The sequence below is a fragment of the Agelaius phoeniceus genome, chromosome 3, assembly GCF_051311805.1.
Source record: "Agelaius phoeniceus isolate bAgePho1 chromosome 3, bAgePho1.hap1, whole genome shotgun sequence".
Classification (NCBI taxonomy): domain Eukaryota; kingdom Metazoa; phylum Chordata; class Aves; order Passeriformes; family Icteridae; genus Agelaius; species Agelaius phoeniceus.
In genome coordinates this window covers 88,704,473-88,720,026 of record NC_135267.1, presented here as the reverse complement: position 1 = coordinate 88,720,026, position 15,554 = coordinate 88,704,473, and the positions used below count along the sequence as shown (strand labels likewise).

The 15,554-nt window shown below is 42.8% G+C and overlaps 1 long non-coding RNA gene across 1 annotated transcript in view; it reads right to left on the bottom strand.

Moving 5' to 3' along the window:
* Positions 1 to 544: 544 nt before the first annotated feature.
* Positions 545 to 15,554, bottom strand: part of LOC143693596 (uncharacterized) — a 51,248-nt gene continuing 36,238 nt past the window's right edge. Inside the window, exons 4-6 of the long non-coding RNA XR_013181451.1 lie at positions 9,659 to 9,747; positions 6,265 to 6,468; positions 545 to 4,981 (exon numbers count right to left, since the gene is read on the bottom strand). This is a non-coding gene — a long non-coding RNA (uncharacterized LOC143693596). The remainder of the gene's footprint in view (positions 4,982 to 6,264; positions 6,469 to 9,658; positions 9,748 to 15,554) is intronic.

Genomic DNA, 15,554 nt, shown 5'->3' with positions numbered 1-15,554 from the left:
TGTGCTGTGCTCCGGAAAGCCTCACCCACACAGAGTTACCAAATGAGACTCGCTCTGTATCCAGCGCAGTCCAGAAAAATTCCCACCTCGCGCTGCAAGCTAGAGATGCTTCATCGCTTGGTAGCGTCGTTGAAAAGAATAGATTTCACAGAATCAATTAGGTTGGGAACGATCGCTGAGCTCATCGAGTCCAAGTCGTGACCGACCACCGCCGTGTAACCAGACCGTGGCACCGAGTGCCACATCCAGGCTTTCCTTAAACACCTCCAGGGACGGTGACTCCACCATCACCTCCCTGGGCAGCCCATTCCAATGTCTAATCTCCCTTTCTCCGAAGAAACTCTTCCGCGTGTCCAACCTAAACCCCCCCAATTCGACATTTTCCCTTTTCCTCCCCCATTTCCCCTGCTAGGAATTGCATATGCCCTGGTCCTGTGCCTAAGCACAGGTGGCCAGCAATTCTGAGCTAAAATCTGGAGTCTTGTAAGGGTTTTCTGTAACATGCATTCGGACAAATGGCTCCAAGTGCAATTTTCAAACTTGCACATGTATTTTCAAAGATAATTCAACAGAGAGCTGCAATATTGGCTGAGTCCAGTGACAGCAGATCTACCTGTCCTCTGTGGAAACCACAACACTCATTTTTGGGACCATAAATACATTAGTAAACTTAGGGGGCCTGAGTTAAAGTTTTCTGACCCAAGTTTGAACAAAAATCACAATACTAATCACATTTCAATGAAAAATTACCTACTTCCACATTTATTAAAATAATTATTTAGTTGATATTTACACAGTATGTCAACAAATAGTTTTTATACCTATCAGTACACAAACTAGAGCAATGGCTCTCACTAAAGAGGTTTTACTCATCTCAGTTCTTCGCGGTCTTTCATTTATAGGCCACAGAAATAGGATGTGCTTGGGATGGGACTGGCATGAATGAACTCAAAACAAAAATTCTGTGAGATTTTCCCCCTGAATATGAATTCAAATTCTCAGGACTGCTTTCTTTTCAGGATCTTGTATCCACTGAATTCAGAAACAAAGTAGAGGGGAAAAAACTAGAAGAAGGCCTAGTTTCTTAAAATAATCAAGGACCCCTTTATTAAGTACAGTGCCTCTCGTCCTCACTTTGTGTTCATAGGCAACACATAAAACACCACCATAATAGCTTGCCTTCAGCCTTGAAATCCATCTGCAGTTACTGTTTTGTGATGCACTGGTTTGTTAGGCTTCCTTTCCCTTTACCTGTATTTATAGTCCACAAATCAAGCATATGTGAACTCTTGTCTTTTCCAACTCTGCTAACATTTTTGCAATGTGTAATGTGTACCTACATTAATAAAATACTTCCCAGAGCAGGCAATGACTGCCAAGGTTATTGTTACCCATGCTTCCTCCAACCGCTGCCATAGGAAGCAGGAGCAAATCCCTGCCTGTGGTCTGGCTATGCTGGATGCAGACAGCTGAGCTTCAGTTGAATTTTACTCCTCCCTGATGCCCCCTTTGGTTCAATTTTAAGGATTGCTCAGACATTCCCAACCTCTTTACACTTCTAGAGGCGTGAATCTGTGCAGAAAAGTTCTTGACCAAAAAATTCATCACCTGCTCTAGATTTGGGATAAAAGTGGCATAGCAGCTCAGGGTGCATTCCTGTCACACCCTCAAATCTGGAGCAGAGCAGAGCAGAGTGCTGGTGCATTTTGTGGAGCAAAACCATCTCCTGTAGAGACCTTAGCTTGGGTCCTGGCAACAGAATGCCCACAGGTGCATGGTGCTGGGCCTGATGTGCCAAGACCTCTCCTTGGCATCTTTTATCCTCACATTACCTCAGAGAGGCAAAACATTGCAACACCTAGGTTGCTCAGTTGCCCAGACTCAAGGAATCTGTTGAGATGTTGTAAATCTGCATTTCTGTGAAACTGGTCCTGAGGGATTTGATGAGAAATATGTGGAAGGGCTGTATTGAGATAGCAAATTCTGACTGAGTCCTGTTCCTGGGGTTTACCACTGGCCATTACAAGCATAGAGGCTCTGGGAAACATGAGGGCCACAGCATGAATGAGTTGAAGGCTCATTAATTATGGCCTAAAGGTCTGCTGAGGAGCAGGCACTTGAATGCAAGGGTCCCAGAGAACCCAACCACCATACTAAATGTTTTTGTGTATGTCCCCCTTAAAGGATTTGGTATCTGTAATTTATATTAAATTATTCATAGTCTTTTTAGTTTACATTTAGTTTTCTCAAAAGAAGTGGTCATTCAGAAGAAGTGGTCATTCAGAGCATCCTCCCTCTGCTGTGTGTTTCTCAGGCCCCCTGGTTCCTTGATCTCTCTCTCTCTCCCTCTCTTCCATTTCTCTGTTCTTATGTGTCTCCTTTTTTCCATCTGCATTTTCCTACAGCAGCACCCATTTCCTGTGGGTTTCATCACCACCCCCACCCTGCTTCCATCTGTTGAAGAGATCAGCCACGAAGTTAAGTTGCAATTACACTACCCGTGAAATTACACCAACAGTTCCAGTGGCATTACTAAGCATTAAAGAGAACACCCTGGCAAAATTAATGCCAGAGGGGGGAATTTGCCCCTTGCACAAACGGGTTGCTGGCAACCTCAGGTAGGTAAACCAGCAATCCTCAGGTATGTTGGGGTAGCCAGAGAGACAGAGTTGCTTTTCAGCAGCCTAGCTGACACTCTGCAGCCTGCATGTGCCACGAGAGGCAGGGAAATACATCAAATGACTGGCCCCAGCTGCAGGCTGTGACTCTGGAACCTCTGACAGAGCAATAATGGGAAATGATGGTGATTTCTCTGTTGCAATGGTCAGGTATAGTTCTACCAGCTCGGTCTTTTTAACATGATAATTTCTCTCTCTGCTATGTAATTTAATATATTTGTCAACGTTTGTGATCTGTGCTTTTTTTTTCCCCCCTCAACACAGAAATACAGTTTTATAGAAGTCCAGTTTAAGGATTAGGGCAGCAAATTAGAAAAGCAATTTGAGTTCCAAGGTTAGATGAGCTGTATATGCTAGCAATTTTCACAGTTACTCTTTGAGGTATATTTAATATTGTGTAAATGCAATTTATTCTATCGCTTTAATAATACTTTAGTGGATCATTTGGACTGATGTATACAGAATGCTGTGCCATGGTACAAAAATGCTATAGCTGCTTCCTCAAGATTATTGTAATAGTTTGAACAACCTAATTAGAAATTAACTGCAAATTTTATAAGTGAATTTCTGAGATAAGAAGAAAACAGTTCTCTATTTATCATAAGTACTAACACTTAGCATTTCACTGCTGCATACAGAAGGAAAATTGCTCATGGCTGTTTTCCCATAACGAGTCTGATTTTTTCCAACTTTTTCTGTAACAGAACCTGCCCCCCTGAGAAAGGCCTTTATCCTCCATTCCAGCTTTATGGGCATAAAACTAAGGTGGAAATCAATATTTATCCACCCAAATGTATTTGGATGGCCCATTCAGCCCTCAGCAAGGAAAAGCTTAGTTATCTAAAAAATTTTAAGGTGCTAAATGAGACATCTCAGCTTCTGGTATTCTGAGAGCATCTATTGATGAAACAACCCAGAATGCTGAGAACTGGCTACCCTCACCTCACCGGGATGGCATCAGTGGATAGAAATAACCAGAGGCTTATGGACTGTGTTGGATGGAAGACACCTCCTCAAATACAAACATGGTTGTGGGTATAACTGCACTTTCTCCTTGCATGTTGAAAGCCTTGTCCTGTCCTTTGTGCCTGGTCCCTAGAGCACTCACACTGCACAGTGCCCAAAATCATGGGGATAGCATTTCTCCCCCAGGGAGTATGGACAGGTCATTCCTCCACACTTCACTTTCTGTGGCAAGTGCACAGACAAGAGCAGTACCGGGCAGAAGGGACTGCATTACCTGCTTTCAGAATATACCTATGGCTGTGTCAATGCTGAAGGTGGCCCAGGCATATCCCAACCAGCTTTTAGGTAATTCAGATAGGAATACCAGGGCAGCTCTAGCAGTGTGGTGCCTTCCATGGAGCACCAGACCCACTGGAGAAGCCAGGCAGGTTTGCAGCCAGCAGATACAGAGATCTGTTGTTGGGATTGCACTGCTTCCCTCATTGAGGCTAGGTGTTGTAAAGCTGATTCAGGTGACCTAAAACTGACTCTTTCACTATATTGTGACCACTCACCAACACAAAACAAGACAAGAGAGTCTAAAAGGGCAGATAGGTGTACTCACTCACATAAAACTGGGAGGCCGGAGGAAGAGACAATATCTAATAATAGGCTCTAGACTAGTATTGAGAGTAAAAAGCCAATGGCACTCACAATCTTTTTCTTTTTTTCTTAGTTTCAAAGAGATAAACAACTGCTTCTATTTTATGAGGATTTCTGATGGAACATTGTCCATAAACCTGCAGTATTTTCTGTGCTCCTATGAGAATAATCTAGCTCTAAGTCTTCATCTCACCAGTGTATCATTCTGGAAGATGAGAATGCTGCCTGGGCAGAGGCAGTAAGAGATTCCATTTCTTAACTGTGTTCTTGAAGTACAAGGATAGATGGTCCTCACACTAACTCCGAGCAAGATCTTACTTTTTCTGTGTTTCACTTTCTAAAATACCTTAATAGGAGGGAAAGCATAAACCCCGTATTTACTCCGAGATAACAGAAATCCCACAGTCATCATCTTTAGTACAGTTCTGTTTTCCCAGGAGTGGAAATAATACTGTAACACTTACAAGAGGCAGCATAAAGTCCAGGAAATTGCAGCATGTATTCCAATATTTTCAGATTCTGCAAAGGCTTCTTTTTCTTTCCTTTGATGAGCTGTAAGAGGACGCCATCCGGAGTCAGCAGCTCTCCCACCCATGGGGCAGAAGCCTTTCTCTGTGAGAAGCACCACCCAGTTATCATCACAGCTTGACAAGATCCATCCAAGCAACTGTTTAAACTTCCCCTCATGTGAAGATCTAGGAAGACAGTGGTCAAGGAAGTACTTGGTAATTCTCCATTTTGACAGGAAGAAATAAGAGGAAAAATATGCTTTTCTGGATCTGAAGACTCTTAGTTTTGGTGGCTTTCTACATGGAAGGTTTTCATCCTAATGTATTTTTTCTTTATTAACAAACAAAAAGGACAGAATCATAGGTAACTATTAAAAAATTCCCGGGGGAGGCAAAGCACTGCTTATAATAGAGTTATTGCTGCAGCCTTAATTAGGGCATGGTGCCAAATACCTCTGTGATGAAAAACAAATCGATGTAATGATGCTTTCCCATTACCTTTTTTTTGGAGTAATTAAATGTCACAAAATATTTTCCATACTTCCTACTGGGGACCAGGGCATATGGAACTGATTTACAGCAGAAGTCAAAAGGATTTTCTTTAAAACCAGTGCAGGCAAACAGACTGCTGGAACTGAAAGTTAAAATATATCTTAATTTTCACCACAGCAAAGGTGAAGCACTTATTGACTGTAAAATTTGAAATACAGTGTAGAATATGACTAGATTAACTTAGTATATCTACTTCTCTTTTTCACCCAAACATACATTGTTTCACTTAAGCTGAAACTGCTCTGGAAATTCAAACCCTGTCATTAAGTCTTGTGCTCTAAGATCCTGCATGTTTAAAGAGATTTATGTCCACACACACTGACAGCTGAAGAATCCACCTCTGTTAAATTCAGTAGGCTTTTCACTGGCTTTCTTTCAGCAGGTCACATCCTGAGCATCTTACTCACTTTTTCCTCTGTTTCCACTCAGGCATGCTTTCAGAGGGGTTTATCCAACACAAGGGCTGATTAAATACTGAGCAAACAGTTCAGAATTTGGCTGCTTTTATAAATAATGATTCACAGGTTTGATTTAGCTACAGATGAGCCTGAGCCACAAAAAAAAAATTGCATCTGGATCCTAACTGTGTCAGCTCCCATGGCAGAGATTTTTTTTTCCCAGCCAAAGCTTGGCCTGAAAGTTCATGCAGAAAGACAAACTGTGAATCAGAGGCCTGCACCAGTGCCCCGGGTGAAGTGCGTACCAAGATAGCCTGCAGCCACATGCCAGCTTGCCATTGACCTTTTATCTGCATAAATAGTCCTGACCTTTGGGCTGCTCAAATTAGTGCAAGCTGCTCAAGCAGGCAATATCACAGCCCTCCGCTGCTCAGGCTGCATCTCTCTGCCTCTTGCCTCTCGCGCCATCTCCTTCGCTGGGCAGGGAAGGCAGGTGGGGACATGGGACAGCTTTCTTACCTCTGGGGACATCCTCTGCCTCGAAGGAAATCCACCACTGGCTGGCTGGGACCGTCCCAAAGCCTCATCACATCAACTCCATGACACAGAGAAGACCAAGTTAAGGAGCTGACAATCCGCCTTTGGATTGATACTTTTCTATATGGCGCAATAAATCTGCTTCTTGCTGTGCCTCTCATTATCTTCCATTACATAAAAGAAGTCCTAAGAGTTTTAAAATCAAAACAGATGAGTTGTTAACAAAATAGTTATTCTTTTGCTCAGCCTCAAAGTGAGTTGTTTGTCTTAAAAAGAAAAGGTAGATGACTAAATCACTCTAATCTACTTTTTATTCACTGGGCTGTGTGCTGTATAGGGTTTAATGCCCATTATTTTCTCCGTAGACCAGAGCTAGCATGGTCTCTCATGTAAATAAACATTTAGTCCTATTTCAAAATGCATCCCTGAAACCACAACAGTTTTAGTTATTTTTGGAAACAGGTATTTGCACAGTTTTACAAGCACATTTTTTCCAATTGTTTAGAAGAGGTCCTTCAGTTGTTTAATGACAATATTGACTAGGCCTGAGGGGAAGAAAACACGAGTGGGGTATTTTTAAGGATATAAAGCAGGAAAAAAAAATAAACATTTTCAAGGTTCTCCAAGATGCCGACTGCACAGACAGTGCATTTCAAAGGGATGTTACTATCCCTGAAATTCTTTCCAAAGCTCTTTTTATCTGATTTTCTTTACCCAGAGCTTTTTTCTTTTTGCTTGTTTCGGTCGTGGCCTACCAGATCCCAAGTGTATTTTTCCACATCATGTACATTATCTGCATGATGCTTTAAAAATTCATTTGACTCTTACTATACATCCTGGAGACATATTTAATTGTACCAAGGAAAACTGTCAGGCAGGTAGTGAGACAGCTAATAAATAGTCACTGATCCCCATGTTTTTAAAACTAGATTTGAGGGAGCCATCCTGCAAGTGAGAGTGGGAGCTGCCTGCTGAGGCACGTGCCTGCTGCCTTTGGCAGATGTGTTGGAAGGGAACTCATTGTTCTGCTGCATCACGTCCTTCAGCTCTGCAGTAAAGTCTAACCCACAGCTGTCTGGGGGAGCTGAATTTCACCCCACATTTCAGGAACATCTGCTTGCTGCAAGGGCTGCACCATCAGTCATATGGTCGGCCACCTAAAAATCAAGTGTCTCTTTCCCAGAAGGATGGAAAAATGCCACAAGTTCTGAGAATGAGTTGCGAGGGTGCAAAACCTGCAGGTGCATCTTTGTGCTGTGGAATTGGAGGGGTGCAAGAGAGGGTAAGGGCTTCTTGCTCCTATTTCCATGAGCAGCTCCACAGAAACAAGACCTTGTGACTCTCATTTGCAGCAAATTACAAATTACAGCATCTTCCTCTTTAGTCACACCTGAGAAAGGGCATTTATGTTTCACCAGAGAAGCAGATGAAGGGAGGGCTGGGGGGTCTGATCTGCATCCCTCTTCTCCAGAGCCATGGAGCCCCTTATGCACAAGCTGTGCTACAGCTGCAGAGAGGAAAAAATGTGGGCTACCCTTGCTGAAACATTGGCAGCACATCACTGTTTACAACTGGAATTTTTGCTGCGGGCTTTTACCAATGACAACTTAGGACAGGAATAGGAAACTTCACATGATGATGAGGTCAACTTTTTTTTGCTTGTCCAGTGCCCCTAGACGAACACAAAGCTGCTGAAGTTAAGATTTATGATTGCTTGCAAAAAATTGAGCTTGAGCCACGATTTTTAGCTTTTGTGTTATCTTTTATAGCACTTCCAGCAGCATACTCATTTGAAACTTTTAAAAGCAATTTGAGTTGCTTTCATTTGATCCTCATTTCTGCTCCTCCACTCAATTATCTGTGCCTGTCCAGGAGCAATTTTAAGTTGACCCATTCTCAAGTAAAAGAGAGGGCACTGTGTGTGTTTGCAAAGCATGTTTAACTTGTGTCTTTCATCTGTGATTAATATTAGATCTATTGAACTACATAAATAAGTAATTCACCTACAGACCTGACAAACCAACAGTAATTTCTTCCCCCCAGAGTTTACAGCTTGCAGGTATCTTTTTTAATGGTTTCGTTTCCTTTTGTGTACCTGGAGATAAAGCCAGTGAGCTAGACAATCATGTGCAGAAGAGGGAAGGCTGCTTGGCTGTTGTTCTCTGCCCTCATCCCACTGCACTCAACATACATAAACATGCATAAAAAACATAGAGTGAGAATAAAATAACCACTTTGCATGTCACTCCTGCTGTCGTGGTTTGTGCATGAGAAGTAGACTCCAGCTTGGCCTTCTGGTTTGGATAACGGCCCTGTAAAATAATTTCTACCAAGAGACTAGAGGTCTGGTTTTGTTCTCATGCAAATGAAATTAGTGGAATTATATAAGCAAAAAATCAGGGGCAAATGAGAGGAAACTCTTATTTGCTCTTTTGTGTTTTTGTGGAGTTGGGCTTCCTACACAGAAGGCAATGCTCTCAGAAAAGATGGAAAGTGTGTCAACAGGCACCTGGCCTTGGGAGGACCACAGCACTTCAGCCTTGCAAGCTGTGTGAGGCACACACACAGCTGGCTGTCAGAGGGTGCCTTGAAACAAAATGAACTCCCCAGACCAGGAAACCCCTTGGAGCTAAGTAAGAGAAAACACTAAGTGCAGGGAGTCTAGATGAAATCCCATCCCCTCTCCACCTTGTCCAGGGGCCTATATCAAAGCTGTAGGAAAGGATGTCCTTCTAGCCAGGAATCCTTTCCATAAATAATTGTGTAGGACCTCTCTTTGGAAGCAACGATGGGAGGCTTTTCCTCAGAATCCACCCCAGCACCACTTCAGGCTGTGTGCTGTGCTGGTACTGGGCTAAAGCTCTTTATCCGTGGGAATTCTCCTCCCTCCACCATTAGCTGCATATGTAAAACCCTGCATAAGGCATTGTAGTCTCTGGGATCTGGGGGTGGAGAGTGGAATGGAAGAAATCTTGTAGCAGAATATATTTAGCTTCCATCTCTTCCAGGATGCTCCTTCACACCTCCCAGTTAAGTGCATCCAGCCCTGTACTGAGCCATGAAATGCAGAAGAACCAGCAGAGCTTTCTCCCTCATTGAAGGGGCTCAGATTTATACTTTAATAAAGCAGCCTCAGTATATAAAACATAAAAGGGACCCCCCCCCCCAGTTATTAGAAAAAAAGACATTTTAAACACAGTTCATGGTAGAGAACCTAGGTTGGTTCCTAATGCTATTCAGCCATACTGAAAAAAAAAAATTCATGTCTGTTCAGAACTTAAAAGTGGGATGAAGACTATTGGCTAAAAGGGCAGAAATCACATTAACCAAGCTGCCTTTTGCCTGCAATGTTTGGTCTTTGGTGTTTGTCACTTACCAATGCTGCAGAACTTATTACTTGTCCATAAGAAGTGCTGCTGAAGACAGGGAGTAACCAGGTCATGGTTATCTGCTGTGACCAAAACCCTGAGAGTTTGAAATGGACGTTATTCATCGCAGCCACTGTGACTGAGGCCATTTCATATGGAAACAATTAAGAGGCAAAAAGCATATCATAACAAAGGAATGAGAAGAAAGATCAGGAAATAGAAGCAGATTGGATCATTCTCTAAAAATGGATACAGTATTTACTGTTCGCAAATATAATAAATCTAAGACTTGAATTATCACAAGACAGCAGACAGGACTCTGAATTGCAGATTTTTTATTGCAGTCTAAGAGGAAACAGTTGAGATTAATGGTGAATGTAGAATTTAGGTCTAGAATAGAATAAAATGTAACTTATTTCATATGTGTGCAGAATGGAATCTGAAAATAAGTCACGATGGGAAATTATGTAGAAATAAAAAGCAAAGAGGAAATAAAAGAATATGGTCCATGAGCATTTCCTTAAAAGAAAGGGGAAAATCTAAATGGACATTGAAGAACATCGACAGCAATTTGCACATTTTCTTGAGACCAATATGAATGCGGCCAGAAATGAAAATGGCTAAAGAAAAGAATCTCTTTCTAAGAGGTATTTACTCTTACAGGCAGTAAAAACCCAGGGGGAGGGTTTTTCTTCCACTGCTAGTGGAGAACAAGTGAGGCAGTTACTGGAAAGCATATACCGTAATAAAGAATTCTGAAACAGCATTTAATATTTCTGTCTGGCTGAGTAATTAAATGAACAAATTTTCAGCACTAAGTGATATGACATAGACTGTCAGTCATGCACAGCTGGGAGCCAGGATGTCCATGTCTCTCAGTTCCTAAGATAGTCATCTGAACTTGCAGGAAACTTTGGAAATCACTATCAGTAGCTACCAAGACTTGGTCTCCAAGTGCAGTACTGCCATGCCCTAGTGCTGTATGCACACTCACACACCAGTTTTCAATATATCACAACCTTGGGTGAATTTAACATAAACTTACATTGTCAGGTGATAGGAAACTGCCATCCAACTCCTCTGTCTTGACCATTGCCTAGGAGACTAATTTCTATTGCCGCTGAAATCAATTTGAGTTTTATGACTGGCCTCACTGGAGCCAGGATTTGGCTTAGTGTCTGGATGTAAGCAGCTAATCGTTTTTCTGACAACAGCTTGGAGCTGGTGTAAGTCGAAGCAGAAATATTTAATGCCTTGAGATTGGCAGATCATCCCATTCATGCTCTTGGCTTACCTGCCAAAAGGGCTATCAGGTATTGATGCCTTCATTCCTGTTCAAACACCCTGCTTTCCCCTTTAAATAACAGGAATGCATAAGTGGAAGTCATCTCACTTCTTCAGAAAGCTGAGAACTGTGCAAACACCCACTAAAACTGGCCAAGATACACTGAGCAAAGGGTTGGTCAAGGGAGCACCTGAACCTCCCAATGGGACACCACAAATCTGGCCTAGTGCCTCCACTGTCATCCTCCATCATGCTGCCCTTCCTCTGCTGCCCTCACACCCCCACAACTCCTCACAACATGTGACATTCTGCATCTCACTTGTCTGAAGCTACCAGAGCTTGAGAAGGCTGTGCTGCTGGGCTGGGTGGTGTTGGCCCTCAGTGCTCTCCCTCCAGCTCCTTCTCCCTTGATGGAGCATCCCTTGGAGGCAGTGAGCACACCTCCTGCACTTCTTGCTGCTCCTCCCCAAGCCACCAACTTTGATCACTCAGGCAACCATTAAGGCTGCCAGCTGCAAATCCATGTGATTTCCAGTCCTTTCCCAACTTTGGCAAATGCTTTTGCCTCAGCAGTAGTGAAGTGGAGCATGGCAGGAGGCAGGCAGTTGGGGGAAGGGATAGTCCCATGCAGGATGTGAGTTTCATCCATCTACTGGCTGGACACAGAAAGCAGAGGTTGCAGAACAAGTAATCCTGGGTGCCTTTAGCATTTTAGAAAGAGCTACATATATGACACAGTTTCCCCAGAACTTTCCTTTAAATAGTAAAATTTCTGCCCATTTGTATTCACAGGTCTTAGGATCCTATTTTTAAATGGAATGTAGGTGTTCCCGAACGGCGGGTGTGAGACTGACAGCACTAGACCAGAGCTCTCCATTTGCAGAATAACTGCTGCATTGACTACTATGCTGCAACTCCTGTCATGGAAATACCAAGGACTGAGAGGGTCTTCCCAACCCTGGGCTTATTTTGCCTTTGCCCTTGCAGCTGAATCTTCCTCAAAGGGAACCAGCAACTAAGATGGGCTGTAGATGTGTGTGTGTGTTCACATGCATGTTCAAACACTTGCTAGAACAGACACAAGATTATCAATCCTTCAGACAGTAATTATTTTTAAGCCTCAGCAATTAATTTTAATTTTGTACTCCATTGCCATGGAAGTAGATTTTCACGTGACGCTCTGAGTTCCCTCAGACATCCTTAAAAAACATGTTTAGGTCTCCTTGTTCTTTATTTGCTAACTTTTTGTTCTTAAATATAAACAGCCCAGGCTCAGGTACTTGTACCCAACTTTGGAAATACCAAAGGTTCTTACCAGTTTTCAGAGAACACCCTCAAGTACACTGTTGTGCATAGCAGGGGTAGCTTATGCCTCTAGCCATCATTTAACAGGTGACTCTGCAATTGACAACAATCATGTTGGGCTTCTGATCCTTTCTCCCACTCCAGCTCAGTCAGAAACACCTTCTGAAAAAAAGTCCATGGCAGAATCCCTCTGACTATATAAAAAGCTGCCTTGTATTCTTTACCTGTCCCCTGAACCATCTATTCTGCACATTACAAGGTCAGGAGTAGAACCAATACCAATACCTTCCCTTTCTTGAGGCAGGCCAGGTATATTACTGAATTAAGGGAGTTCCTGTATTTTCCTCCAAGACTATAGGCATACAATTTCCAGCGATTTCTCTGAACCCTCCAGTCCTCATATGTTAATGTGCTTTGGCTTTTGGTTCAAGTCATTAGGAAGGAATCTTCTTGAGCCTAAATTTTATTTCTTTGCTTCCTTTCAATAAGTGAAGGTCAAGTTATAATTTTTTCTTACTGTCTCTAGGCTTGTCTAGAGAAGAGCAAAATTCTTTTCATTTTTGTCATTTCCTGCCCCCTCCCCCAGCTCACTGGAATGGTTTTGTTAATGTCCTATACTTGTATGCTCAGCCCTCTGATAACTGTTTAAAGAGCAGCTTTTTCCTTGCAAAACTAGAAGTGGATCAAAGCATCATGCCAATTCTGGATGCTAGAGAAAGCATAGGCAGAAGCTGCCTCTCTGCCACACCAGTGGTGTGGTCAGGCAAGGAAAATGGGAAGAGACCAGTGCCTTGGCCCTGTCTTCCCATGCTCCAGCTGGGAAATCTGATTTCTGAGCTTTGTTTGCTTTCACGGTATTAGAAATATCTGTTATACAGACAGAAATTCTGTTGTAAAATGAATATAAATGCTGTTATGCAAAAAGATCAGGACCAAGACTCTTAAGTAGCTGAGAGCCCAGAGACTAGATTTGGGATGATCCAAGTCCTGCCCCTGCAGAGAAATGTGATGCAAAACAGCAACATAGCCTCTTGCTGCGAGGTCATCTGAGGCTTCTTGTGCGCTCTCCCCATCTTATGGTGGGATCTTTTGTGACGAGGTTCAGCCCTGCCTTGCTTCTGTTCATTTTTTTAAAGTCCTTTTGCAGTAGTCAGTTCTCTGAAGTGCTGTTCTCTTTCCTTTGAATTGACTGAGAATCTGGGTTAAAGTGACTGACTGATGTGACAACAAAGGAGCGAATGTCATCAGGTCCAAAGGGTTTGATATGCTGTTGGTTATAAAATGTACTCGGACAGCCCAAGTTCTGTGCCAGATTAATATTTGATGTCATGGGACTTGACTGGCTGTAACTGAAAGAGCTGGGGCCATTGTTGGGAAAATGGCCATCTCCCTTTCAGGGGAAAGTTAGGACTCATAGGAGCTGACAGCCTGACAGTCTGATCTTCCATTCACCCATAAGCACCAGTCAGAGTGAGCAGTGACAATGCAAGTTTCTTCATATTTAATTCACTGATAGGTCAAATTCTCTTTGTAACCCCCAAGTATTGTGCATACTTTCTATTATCAGCCAGAACTTTCCTTCTTCCAACCATATAGGGAGTATCAGTGCATGGTTCCCATTGACAGCAGCTACTCCCTCTCTCTCCCTTCTCCCTCCTCCCTCCCAACCATGCCCACCTCTCCAGTGCCTGTGGCAGCAGCAGTAGCCTGCTTTCTCTGGGTGAGGCACCACCACCACCACCTGTACCCTCCTGCCTCGGGCTCCTCTGCTCATTCTGTGGTGGCAGGCACTGCTTGGTCACGGTCCCAGTGACAGTGACCCACACAGCAGCTGAAGGGAAGCTGGGAGGGTTCATGCCCCAGTGGTGTAAGGGCCCCAAAGCAGGCTCTGTGGAGAGGATCCCAAGGCACTATCCACTCTCAGCACCTGCCTTTCGACACCAGGAGGACTCTGGCTTGGTGCCTTGCAGCGCTGTGCTGGGCAGCACATGGTGGAGAGCAGGGAGGGTCGCACAGGAGGACAGAATTTTCTGCAAGTAACAGCCATGCATTTGCTACCATTATTTGTTAAGAGTCATAAAAACAGCACCTAGGATGCAGGTGTGTAACTCTGCCCTGTCTCTGTATGTGTGAGGCCCCCCTGCATAGTTCATGCAGCTGCATAGTAGTACAATATACTCAGAAATACACTATGTAGTAGGCCAATATACTCAGAAATCCTAAACTCTCTCACATAAGGAGAAAACTATTTTGGGCTGCATCATCAAGGCTTTCCCAAAATGGCCCTGTTTTGTCTGTCTGCTGATCCTTAACTTATCCAAAATCTCTCTCAGCTAATGAAGACCACGTGCCAGTCACACTTCATTTTAAAAGGGTGGAGGGGGAAAGGAAGTTGGTGTTGTGACATAAAGATATTAAAAAAAAATAAATCAAATAAAACCTGGCATTGTAAATAGAAATCAATGGACTGCAAAATTGTATTTGTTCTAGCTGGAGAGAATACTTGCCGAGTTCCAAGCTGTTTGTCCCTTTCTGAGGAGAGATGGGGTCTGCTCCACTTGTACTGTAAATGCAAGGCTGTTATTAAGTGAGACTTGAACCTTTCTACCTTCCAAACAGTTTATGCATACAAGAAAAAATTAATCTCACAACATCCCATGAGACACAGATCTTAGCCCTTATTTAAAGAGGGAATGAAGGGGGAGTGGGTATTTTTGTCTGAAGCCATGAATCTCTGTTAGAAGTGAAATGCTTGGCTTCTGGTGTTATACTGAGAAATTCTGACTATGTCCCTCTTAAAATTCTTTCAGTATCTACAAACTGCAGGCAACATAGTATCTGAAGAGTAATAATTCATGATAAAGCACTGTAGTGGCTAGCAGGTACACCACGGCCCTGTAACTCCATGTGACCTTGTCTAGCTGTAACTTTCAGCTCAGGAAACCTGAAGGTGTCACAGGGACAGATTTGTTTGTCATCTGCACTTCACTCAACTGCTGCTTTTTCTGAAAATCTGATTCTTGATCTTTTATAAATCCTAAGAAAGCTATGACCTAAAACTCTGCTCAACTAAAATATTTATATATTACCTCACAGAACACACAAAAATGTTCCTATTATGAACAGCCCATTATCACCAATTTATCTATGACATCTGCTTTTTGTATTTTCCTCTAGTCTGTTAATAATGACAATTATTTATATTAGACACAGAAACAAATAGCATTTCTTACGCTTTTTCCTCGACTCTAAGTGCATGTAATTACCATATAAAACCTACATTGTTCTAAAGAATTTTATCAGACTGACTTGCA